The following is an 11,720-nucleotide window of genomic DNA, read 5'->3' on the forward strand; positions in this document are numbered from 1 at the left end:
GCCTGGGATTTAGTGGCCCACAAGTGTCACAGTTACTTCCACACAGCCCATGACAATTAGAGACAAAAAAATATAATATGATGCCTGATTTATAAGAACTTATACAGAATCACTTAATTTTTATATTTAAATTATTTTCACATGTCAGTAAATAGTGATAAATTGAGTTGGACCAGCCTTCAGCTTCCTAATAAACACAATGACAATATCACACATCTTTCTGAGCTCACCAACACTTAATGTATTACATTTTCCGCACTTTTACATGAGAATGCTATAAAATGAATGCAATAGTGGTATCTTGATGAATCACTGCATTTTGTTTTCTTCTTGCCAAAATATGCTAAAATAACTTAAATTTAACAGTAAGAATAGCACAGATCACCTGTTTGCCTTGGTCCTGTTTTCTCTGTTAAGTACAGTCATACAGAACCTTGTATTTGTGTATTTTTGAACATTGTAAGCTGCCGACATAGCGTTTTGGCAAGTCATCCTAGCTATATGCTGCCTTTGCTGTCTGGCAGCTCAATAGGTTTTCCCAGCTAACTAATATGTTCTAAGAACGTTTTGCTATCATTGCCATCAAGAAAGCATTGATTTCAGAATTATTATTTCTGAATGTTCTCTGAACAATCAAAACGTAAAATTTTTGTAAAAAGTTTCGTTTTGAACGTTCTCTAAACGTTTTGAAACAAGTAGTAAGTAACGTTTTAAATAAAAATTCAGAAAATACGCATTGATAAACAATCCCATGAACGAACATAATAATGTTTAAATTGGGACTTTACATTTACATTTACATTTAGTCATTTAGCAGACGCTTTTCTCCAAAGCAACTTACAAATGAGAATAGTAGAAGCAATCAAATCAACATAAGTACAACAGTATGCAAGTGCCGTGTCAAGTCACAGTTTCATCAGTAAAGTGCTCGTAGCAAGTTTTTTTTTTTTTTTTTTTTTTAAATATATACGCAAATAGATGGAGAAAGAGAATAGAAAATCGAAAAAAGAAAAGTAAAATATAAATAAAAAGTGCTAATATTACTGGGTCAAGTGTTGACCAAAAAGTTAACCGAAAAAAGTGCCACCAAGGCAGTATTTCCACCCAATTCTAACTAATTAGAGTTTTTAAAAGGTTTATAATACCCAAATACTTTCAATCTTGCAATTAAACCTGGTTGCCAAGAGCCGAATGTTGAATTATTATTATGACTAACTAGCATAATATAAGTTATCAAGTAAAATAAACAAGGAATCATGGTATAGCCTTTTCAGTCAGATCAACCATATTTTCAAGTACAGAGGGAAGACACAAGGATGACTCTGGGGGTATATTTAAGATTGTGTATATTTTATAAAATAATATATTACAACAGTTGAACACACAAAAACAAATTTGTTCGTGACGTGAACCACACAGAAAGAACTTAAGTGACAACGTCTTCACTGACTCCTAAGAGAGAGAGAGAGAGAGAGAGAGAGAGAGAGAGAGAGAGAGAGAGAGAAGTGAATGAAATAAGGAACATTTAGTTAAACATGTTCAATATTTAAAAGATCTTAGTGACCACAGAGCACACACATTATATATGATACAAAAATAACTATATCAATCTTCATACCAATTAATGTTCATATTACTGTTATTGCAAACTGTTCAAAGATTTGGAAACATTTTATTTTGATGCTGTGGGAACAAAGATTCTCAAGAAAATAAAACTTTCATGTCAATAAAGCCCATCTGAACTGAGAAAATAAAAATAAATAGAGGGAGATGCAAGAGATCTGAATAGAAATAACATGTTATTGACATGACTTTTCCTGATCTTTTAATATTTAAAGCACAGATTCACAATCTGTATGCAGCAGCACTACCTACCAATTGGATGTTCTCCCCACTTTTCTCAATTGTTTCTCTCTCACTCTATTAAATTCTTCCACTTCACTGAAATAGTAAATGGAGAGCATGATCACTGCTGGGTTAACAGAAATACTGTTAATGCTTAAAAAAATGATACATTGGACACTGTAAAAAAAAAACAACAACAAAAAAAAAACATTTTCTACTCTTACCTGTGATGATAATCCAGACCAGAGAAGAAGGCCTTCTCAGCATCCCACAGAGAAATTCTGCAGCACAGCCAGGCCATATATGATGGTCTATCAAAAGAAAAATGTTCATCTTTCATTTCTTTCACATTTATTTGTATAGCGCTTTTCACGATACATATCGTTTCAAAGCAGCTTTACAGAGAATGCATATCAACATTACAATTTGGAGACTGCAGTTAGCTAATAATGTAATAATTTAGGCGATTAACATACAATCACTGTTAGAAATTTAATTGGAGGTAGAAGCAAAGAGCTCCTGGAAAAATGAATTACATATTAACAATAATTAGGATTTATAGAATGTGAATGTGCGTGTTGATCCAGATGTTGCATCTTCTGAAGTCATCGCAGGAGTTGGCGCCGTCTCTTCCAAAGTTTTAGTCATCTGAGGTCTTCTTAAGAGGCTGGATCCAAACTGAAACTGATGTACTCTCTAGTCAGAGGTAAAACAGAAAAGCAAATGGAGAATAATTTGCATAGCTGCTGTTCATAACATTAAGCAAAGATAGTCATGTGCAATTGATCTGATATGAGATGGATTATGTGAATGCTTGGCTGAAGAGATGTGTCTTTAATCTAGATTTAAACTGGGTGAGCGAGTCTGAGCCCCGAACATTATCAGGAAGGCTATTCCAGAGTTTAGGAGCCAAATGTGAAAACGCTCTCCCTCCTTTAGAGGACTTAGCTATCCTAGGTACAACCAGAAGTCCAGAGTTTTGTGATCTTAAAAAGCGTGAAGGATTGTAGGGCGATAAAAGATCGGTTAAGTACACAGGAGCTAAACCATTTAGAGCCTTATAGGTCATTAGCAGTACTTTATAATCGATACGGAACTTAATAGGTAACCAGTGAAGAGATGATAAAATTGGTGTTATATGATCATATTTTCTTGACCTGGTAAGAACTCTAGCAGCTGCATTTTGTACCAATTGTAGCTTGTTTATTGAGGAAGCAGGGCAACCAGCTAGTAATGCATTACAGTAATCTAGTCTAGACGTCATGAAAGCATGAACTAACTTTTCTGCATCAGAAACAGATAACATATTCCGTATCTTAGCAATGTTTTTGAGGTGGAAGAAGGCTGTTTTTGTAACATATGAAATATGATTTTCAAAGGACAAGTTGCTGTCTAATATAACACCCAGGTCTTTAACTGTCGAGGATGGAGTAACAGTACATCCTTCTAAATGCAAATTGTAGTCTGAGAGATTCTGTGTACAGGATTTTGGCCCAATAAGTAATACTTCAGTCTTATCTGAATTTAATAGAAGAAAATTACTAGTCATCCAATGTTTTACTTCTTTAACACACTCTGTCAGATTGGATAATTTAGAGTTTTCATCTGGTTGTGTTGAAATATATAATTGAGTATCATCGGCATAGCAGTGGAAACTAATTCCATGTCTTCTTATAATATTACCAAGTGGCAGCATTTATATTGAAAATAGCAGAGGGCCTAACACAGATCCTTGAGGCACTCCATAATTTACTATCGTTATCTTAGATTCTTCCCCGTTTAAATAAACAAAATTGTGACGGTCTGATAGATACGACCTAAACCACTGTAATGCCTGTCCCTGGATACCAATGTAATTCTGTAGTCGATCTAGGAGTATTTTATGATCTATAGTGTCGAACGCAGCACTGAGATCAAGTAACACTAGTATTGAGATACAGCCTTGGTCAGAAGCTAGAAGTAAGTCATTTGTAATTTTGGACTGGACTAAAGAGATGCACCACATGCTGCAAGGAGTTCCTCTGCCCGTTCTGCAGTTCTGCTTTGTTTCACCCAACAAAGTTGAGCAAAGTGAAATCCCATTTGGAGGGCCATTTCAAATGCACAGTTCTCTATGAAAGTAACATTTTCAAATGTTCATTGAAATATACACAGATCTAGGAATTGAGGTCAATTTAAATGAATCATAACATTGCATTTCCCAAAAGAACATTTGAAAATGTTACTTTCATAGAGAACTGTGCATTTGAAATGGCCCTCCAAATGGGATTTCACTTTGCTTAACTTTGTTGGGTGAAACAAAGCAGAACTGCAGAACGGGCAGAGGAACTCCTTGCAGCATGTGGTGCATCTCTTTAGTCCAGTAGAGGATCTTCCTTCTTGGATTGTTATGTGTTTCTTGAAAAAGAGAGAGTCCAATTGGTCAAATAAAACATTTTAAGTTCATTTCATATAAATAAATAGACATAAATTAGGCCTAGTAGCCTAGTACTTGACCAATTTATTTATTATTCTTTTGTCATATATTGCCTGCACTGAAATCACTTATAGAGTACATAGTACATGACACAATCTAACACGTGGTATTTTAGCAGTCAATTATTATGATGGCCTCTCTGTTATGTCTATTAAAAATATCAAATGCTTCAATCAACATTATAAAAACAATGTCAAAATGAAGAGACATGCTTATAACATGTATTGTGGGGTAAACATGCCCAGGTGAAAAAATACTATAGTAATTTATAGTAAATACTATAGTTTTTTTTTAACCATACTATAGTAAAGTACTTGAATTAATTTGTTGTAATTCTATAGTTGCTGTGGTAACATAGCTATAGTAATATAGTATTTTTTGACCTGGGCAGGCTGACAGTGAGCACGCACGTGACATTTAAAACATTAAGATTATTTTAACTTACTTAAAATGGGAAAACAATGCATAAAGTGCTACAGTTTATTGTACTGGCTAGGATTAATAATCATACCATAGTCACTAAGTCAACACAAGCTTGCTAGTCGTGCTACAGTTTTGTTAAACGAATATGCTAACAATTAGTTTCACAGCATTATAAGCTAATATATGACGGCTATAAAGTGCATTCAAGACTATTTAGCAACTCACGATGACTTCACTTCACAATTAAATGCATCACAATTGTTTTTAATGTTAAATAAATAAAAATTTATTCACATTTGATACTCAAACTCTGAATATCGTCCATCTTCCAGAAAAATATGCGGTCACTGGTCCTGTAATTCGGTAGGTGGGGTTGTCATTAAACATCAAGGGTCCTAGAAATGCGGTCCTTGGATTGCGGTCCTGAAAATGCAGCCTCCGGTTGTGCAGGCAGATGCTACTCGTGAGTTGCCCAGCAACACACGTGAAAGCCATAAACAGACACACACAAAACAACAGAACAGGAATCCACAGACCTGTGAACTGTGACACCTATAGTGGAACAATTAAACACAATCGATGGTTTAGAACATTTAATAATTATTGCACAGACCACAACTGGCCAACAGATAAGTCTAAAAATAAATTATGCTCGGTCCGACTCGACTCATAATCCGCTCTTGCTCACGACATGAAATTTCTCTGTACTGTATACGTGTTGGTAGCCATTAAAAATGAAACCAAATACATTTTCTTTATGTTTAAATAGGCCTATTATAATGTTATTTTTTAATTTCATCTATTTGATTATGAAAAGTGAACTGCATGACTAAGATCATAAGATGTGCAATAATAGTATTACCCGGGTGCTTGTGTCAAAATGATTTATGGCCCCTTTGATTGATGACTTGACAGGTGTGACCTTTTGCCCTTCCGTTTCCGGACTGTGTTTATGACAGGAAGTGTGACCATCTGTTTATGAGTGTCATATGTTTTTATGTTCAGGAAGTGGAATGGTGTTGGGGGTGTTTATACAGGTGGTGGTCAATTTGACAATTGCACTGGGTGTAAAATGGTGTGGGAATGTTTATACAGGCAGGGGCAATTTGTCTCTCTCTGTTTCACGATCACAGGTCCTTGAATTTCTGAGCAGATCAGGGAAATGTTTTTGTTAGAATGCGCTGCATCCAGCCATAATGTCTGTGAATGAAACAATACAAACAAGATTAATAAATAAGAAGTGCTGTTGTTAAATGAAACATATGAAAGTGTTTATATGAAACAGTATTAAAGAAAGCATATGAAATAGTGTTTATATGAAATAAGACTAAATAAACTGTAATTATTATTATTATTATTATTATTACTATTAATAAACCTTTATTTAACCAGGAAATAAGACTCTTGAGATTTAAAATCTCTTTTACAAAAGGGCAAAGACGGGCATCACATTTAGTTAAACATATAGCAAATACAATAATTTACAGAAATACACAAAATCACTCAAAACAATTACAATCAAATGACTCAGAAACTAGATTCTTTAAAAGACCCTTAAAATCATTTAGTGATACAGACTCTTTTAAACGTAAAAGAAATAGAAATTATATGAAAAAAAGTATTTTGAAAGCTTTGAGAAGTTTGTTTTCCAGCTTAAAAGAAGTACTGATGTTAAATAATGCAGCTTTAAGAGATTTTTTAATTTAAGAAAAGAATGATGATAAATGAAACATATGAAAGGGTTTATATGAAACCGCATTAAATAGTACTGATGTTAAGTAAAGCAGTTGAAATAGTAATTTTATGTAATAAGCTGAAATAGTATTTTTAAGAAAACTTACCAGTTGAGTTGAGATGCATGCAGTCCATTTGCTAAACTGAAAATGAGTTTGTTTCCAGTATTGCTGTGGGCCGGTCCAACTCTGTCTGCGGATGTGATTGGTTTGCAATGTGTCAAACTATTAAAAGTGAGTCAGGGTGGATATAACACCTCTTATGTTTTATTATTGAGGGATAAATGCTAAATCTTTCTTCCTTCCTTCCTTCCTTTCTTCCTTCCTGGCTCCCCTGACACTGACAACCTTTGAGACCTCCCCCAAAAAATGACACCTCATTTCTGACACCTACTGAAGATATTCCATTTGTTTTATTAGCCAGAGTTAAGACTTTTACTCTCTTTTTCTATTGCATTACCTATTTGTAAGTTTACATGACAGAGATCTTACCAAACATTTTAATCTTACAGTTTTTAAATTGTTTACACACTAAAAGTGTTACTCTAGGCCAGCTCAATGAATCTTGTCAATACCTTCTCTCTATGTTGCAAGTGACAAAAATAAGATTCTAGTGAAGAAACAATCAGATCAAACCGTAAGAGATATTGTGGACATGTCCAGACATGTAAGGGTTTCCATGATTCCACATTTCAAGTAATAAATAATTAAATATATTTTATAAGCTGTTTTGCTCATGGGACAATTTTTTTTATAAAGTATAAAATAGCTTATTTTTTCAGACAGTTGAAGATGTAACTCCTTAGGCTATATGATGTATATTTATTGAATGCAATAAGTTGAAACATAAACTCTCTCTCACCCTATCTCTCTAACCACTTGTCACACCAAGGTGTGGAATGTGAGACAGTCACAGCAGTGGGGCAGGGAACAATCTGTGGATACTTCCACATGTGGGGATTTCATGTTTTATGGGGGTTTTCCATAGACATGATTTTTGTAGTGTAACTGTATATTCTAGCCCATACACAAACACACGACCCTCACAGAAAACTTTCTGCATTTTTACATTTAAGTAATAAATAAATAAATATATTTTATAAACTGTTTTTCTTATGGGACAAATTTTGCTCAGGGGGAAAAATTTGTGGTATTACTATACTTTTGGCCGCATTTTGTCCACACAGTTGAAAGCAATTTATCTCTATTTTAAATGAAATGATTATAAATAAAATATATAAGACAATGAATAATAACAAATTTGGTACCAACATTTATTTAAACCATTTCAGTTATAGTTTTACCTAAATTAAATTTATATAAAAAATACATATAAATATGAAAACAACTTACATTTTCAGAGAGCTGAACAAGTAGTTCTTTATGCAAAGATAATAAAATAAAATAAAATAAAATAAAAAAGTGAAATAAATAGTTTAAGTTGTATCATAAACAAAACACTCCCAGATCCTCCCATGCAGGGATAAACTCCAGTGTGAATGATGCTTCAGACCCTCACATGGACGGGTGGAGTCAGACTAGATGAGTCCCTGTGTCACAGCATATGTTAAGACCGCTAACTCCTTTCCAGAGTGAATGTTTTTGAACTACATTTATTTTAAAGCACAATCTTAAAAGTTCTAAAAAAAAAGTTTTAAAATGATCTTTTAATTTTAAAAGGTTGTTTAAATCCAGTCTTTAAAGATTTAATAAAATTGTATCTTCTGTAGATTTAATAAAATTGTATCTTCTGTTTATCTTTCTGGAAGTCTGCTGTATAAAGATAACATCTGATGACCGATGGTAGAAACGATTTGCTTAAATTTAACCTAAAGTATTATTTTTAGTTTTATTAATCAAGAACTGTAAAATGTTAAAATCAAAAACCTGTACTTAGTTGTCTTAGATCTTATTTCTCAAAGATTCAAACAGTATTTTCGTCCATGCAACACACAAAGTTTTTGAGAAATCTGTATGTTTTTAAGATAAACTGCGAATGTTTAATTCGATTTTTAAAAATCCAAAGGTGAAGGTGTCTGTGTGTTTGATGCCTCACAACTCTCACGTAACCTCGAACAAGGGCTTAACATTGCTTTTATTTAGCTTAAGTTGTATCTTTTAAGAAATTCACACAAATTCAAACAGAGACCAGGTGTTCCTCTGTGCTCAAAAAATAGTCTTGAGTGAATATTTAATTTTACTCGTCTTAATTCAAAGCATTATATTACTTTAAACTTCAAATAAAAAAGTGGTCATATGTTGTCATACTATTATGGTGTGCCTGAAGTCAACATCTGACATTTTGCAGTAGCCATGATCTAGTATTGCACTTATAAGTTACATTCAAAAATGAACTTTCACTGTTGTTAGTTTCACTCAATCCATCCTTGTTCACATTACTTAAAATAAAAAATAAAAAACTTCATGCAACTACATGAACTTAATTTAACTGAGTTGTTCCTACTAAAAATGAATATTGTCAGGTTTACTTAATAAGTGTTTGTTCGGTCAACTTGCTGAGTGAAACACACAAATTAATGTAGACATAACTAACTGGGCAGTGGATCCGTAGTTCCCAGCATGCTTTGCAAGGGACTGCATTAGAAGAGAAAATTTAGGGATTAAAGTGTTATTTGCATTTTTCAGTAAAGGGAAATGTGTTGTTTGTTTGTGATAGTGTTTAATGTTCAGTTATGTTGGACATTTAGAGAAGTTTCTGTAATGTTTTTGAATTTTGTGGTTACCATTATGCAGAAGAGTGTCACCTGTGTTTAGGCTGTGTGCACTCATATATGCATGTTTAGGATGGAATTCTTGCTCGCAGTTCAATTGAGTTTGATCAATGAGTTATTTTTGAATGCATTTTGTATAGCAAATAGGTAATTTATTAAGGTAAATAAAGTCAATAAATGTGTTCACCATACATAATAAACATAACAATAAACTGCACATATAAATATTATGTAACTGACAAATTCAAATGATTTGCATTTACTCAGACATTTTGTCAGCTTTAAATTGTTATGTGTACAAATTACTCAATATAGTTGCGACACTTTTTATTTTTATTTATTTGTTTATTTTATTTTTTTTGTAAGTAAAACCAACAGTTCATTTTTTGAGTGTGGTCTTTATCAGTGTGGAAACCCTTTACTGAAAATATACAAAAATGTATAATATCGGTTATCTACTCAAAAATATATGTAGAAATTTAAAAATGTTGATGAGACAGTTTGTCTGTTGGTCGCAGTGATGACTCTAGCAGGAAGAATGCCCTTTGACACCCAACGTTTTTGCAGGGTGTTAAACACCCTACAAGGTAGTCATTAATTTCAGTTGTTTTTTTTGTTTTGTTTTTTCAACTGAGTGAATTCACACATGTGAGGTCTTTCAGAAGCGTTCCTGGGAGAAAATTTAATTGTGCTTAAAAGCCAAAGATTAGGTCAAATCACTACCTGGCATGTTCGCATTAGACCCTGATGTACTGCGATAGAATATATATACTGTTAAAAACTAGTGTATGATGTCTGTTAAATATGTTTATTTGTGTTTAAAAACCTTACATTTAAAATTACATTTTAAGGTGACCCATGTCACACAAAGCCATATGATTTTACTCTTATTTCTACAAAGTTTCAATTCCTAGTAAATATTTATTAAAAATATGATAAAACAAGAGAATAATGTTGACAAATATGTTTTTTTAAGAAATAGGGATTACCATAGTCCAAACAGTTCCTCACATAATGACACCATTAAGGAAGGTTGACACATCTACTGTCTGTGTGTGCAGAAAACACCTTGGGTAGCTAGTTTTACCCCAAATCAAATATTGTATTACAATTTTTCTTCATACCTGTTGTGTTCTGACACAATGTCATTAATTAGTGCTTTTTGTTTTATAAAATGTTCACACTACTTTTATCAGCCTGATAAATATGGAGTTAATACATGATGAAACGAGAGAATCATGCTACCAAATTCTTTTGACACAATGTTTTTAAGAATAAAACACACCTAAACCAGATAACACGTCATTTTTCTTTTTAACAAACCCCCATTTCAGATGTAACAGTGAAGTGGAATAGGTCTTATTCTCAAAGTTTTGGAATTGATGCAAACATGCGATACAGGTATCTGGCTAAAACCTCATACTAAACAAAGAAGGGAATATGCCTCAGCATGTATAATACAATATTTTTACACAAAGTATCATGGTTTCAGACCATTTTTAAAAGGTTTTAGTAGTTTTAGTGCGATGTCTACATTTTGTCTCTTTGTAGTTTTTAGATGAAGACTACTCTTTGAGCATGGTAAAACATGCATAGGCATTAATGAACAAATACAGCATAAGAAAACTGAATGGCAGTCCTTATACATTAGACACCTTATACATTTATTTATTTTTTTATTTTTTTTATATATATACGACTTTTACACAAGTTACACATTACAAGTCAATGATGTCACGGACACACAATTTGACATGTTTGTCTTAATAACTTGTTCTTCTTTAAGAAAACCAAAATGTTTCAACATATCGTAAATTTCAATAGTTAGCCAGCAAATGCAAGTGAACTGTTTATTACTGAGATAATTTAGAGTTATATGTGAAACAAGCTCTGTCACATCAGAGTTGAATTCTAGTTGAACATTGTTATTTCCCCCACATGTTTAACAATACTAGTGTTCTTGGTCACAAAGTTCTCATTGTAGCATACTTGCTCTGAACCCAGACCAAATATTAGCATGTAACAGTTTGCAGACATTTGTGTTTTTATGTTTCTTTGTTTACGTTTTTCTGAAACACTGTTTTACCACAGCTTCATTTTTAACATCACCATTCTTCTTTCGTCTGTAATTGTTTTCCTTTATCGTTTTACCCATTCCATTTACCCATCCATTTTGTCCAAAAAACTGTGTTTCCTAGAATCTGTTGTAATGTTAGTGAACTTTAGGTGTTCTCTGCATCTCTTTATTCGTAGCATTTGGTTGATTTAATAAAATGGCGGTTTAAATCATCGTCTTGGGTCATTTTACATACTATATTATATTTTGGGTAATAGAATGCAAAGCAAAGATCTTTGAAACATTTTATTTTGAAAAACATTCAAATAAGGCATTATCGATGTGTAGTGTTATGTACCGTAATGTAGGCCCTACATTGTGTTTAAATTTTACTTGAGACAATTTAATATGACAATGTCAATAAAAGTCTTTAACTCTTAAAAGCCTTTAGTCTT

General features: G+C 32.8%; 1 long non-coding RNA gene across 2 annotated transcripts; it reads right to left on the reverse strand.

The window, feature by feature from the left end:
- Positions 1 to 1,521: 1,521 nt before the first annotated feature.
- Positions 1,522 to 8,104, reverse strand: LOC127522731 (uncharacterized). 2 transcript variants are annotated; one of them, XR_007932666.1, is made up of 6 exons: positions 7,831 to 8,104; positions 6,586 to 6,670; positions 5,607 to 5,944; positions 5,039 to 5,296; positions 2,070 to 2,541; positions 1,523 to 1,941 (listed from the first exon to the last, which is right to left on the reverse strand). It is a non-coding gene; the product is annotated as an uncharacterized LOC127522731 (long non-coding RNA). The 2 variants fall into 2 exon arrangements; XR_007932665.1 differs by having other exon boundaries at positions 1,522 to 2,541; positions 7,831 to 8,084.
- Between the last annotated feature and the right edge of the window lie 3,616 nt (positions 8,105 to 11,720).

This window comes from Ctenopharyngodon idella, chromosome 11, assembly GCF_019924925.1.
Source record: "Ctenopharyngodon idella isolate HZGC_01 chromosome 11, HZGC01, whole genome shotgun sequence".
In the NCBI taxonomy this organism is placed as follows: domain Eukaryota; kingdom Metazoa; phylum Chordata; class Actinopteri; order Cypriniformes; family Xenocyprididae; genus Ctenopharyngodon; species Ctenopharyngodon idella.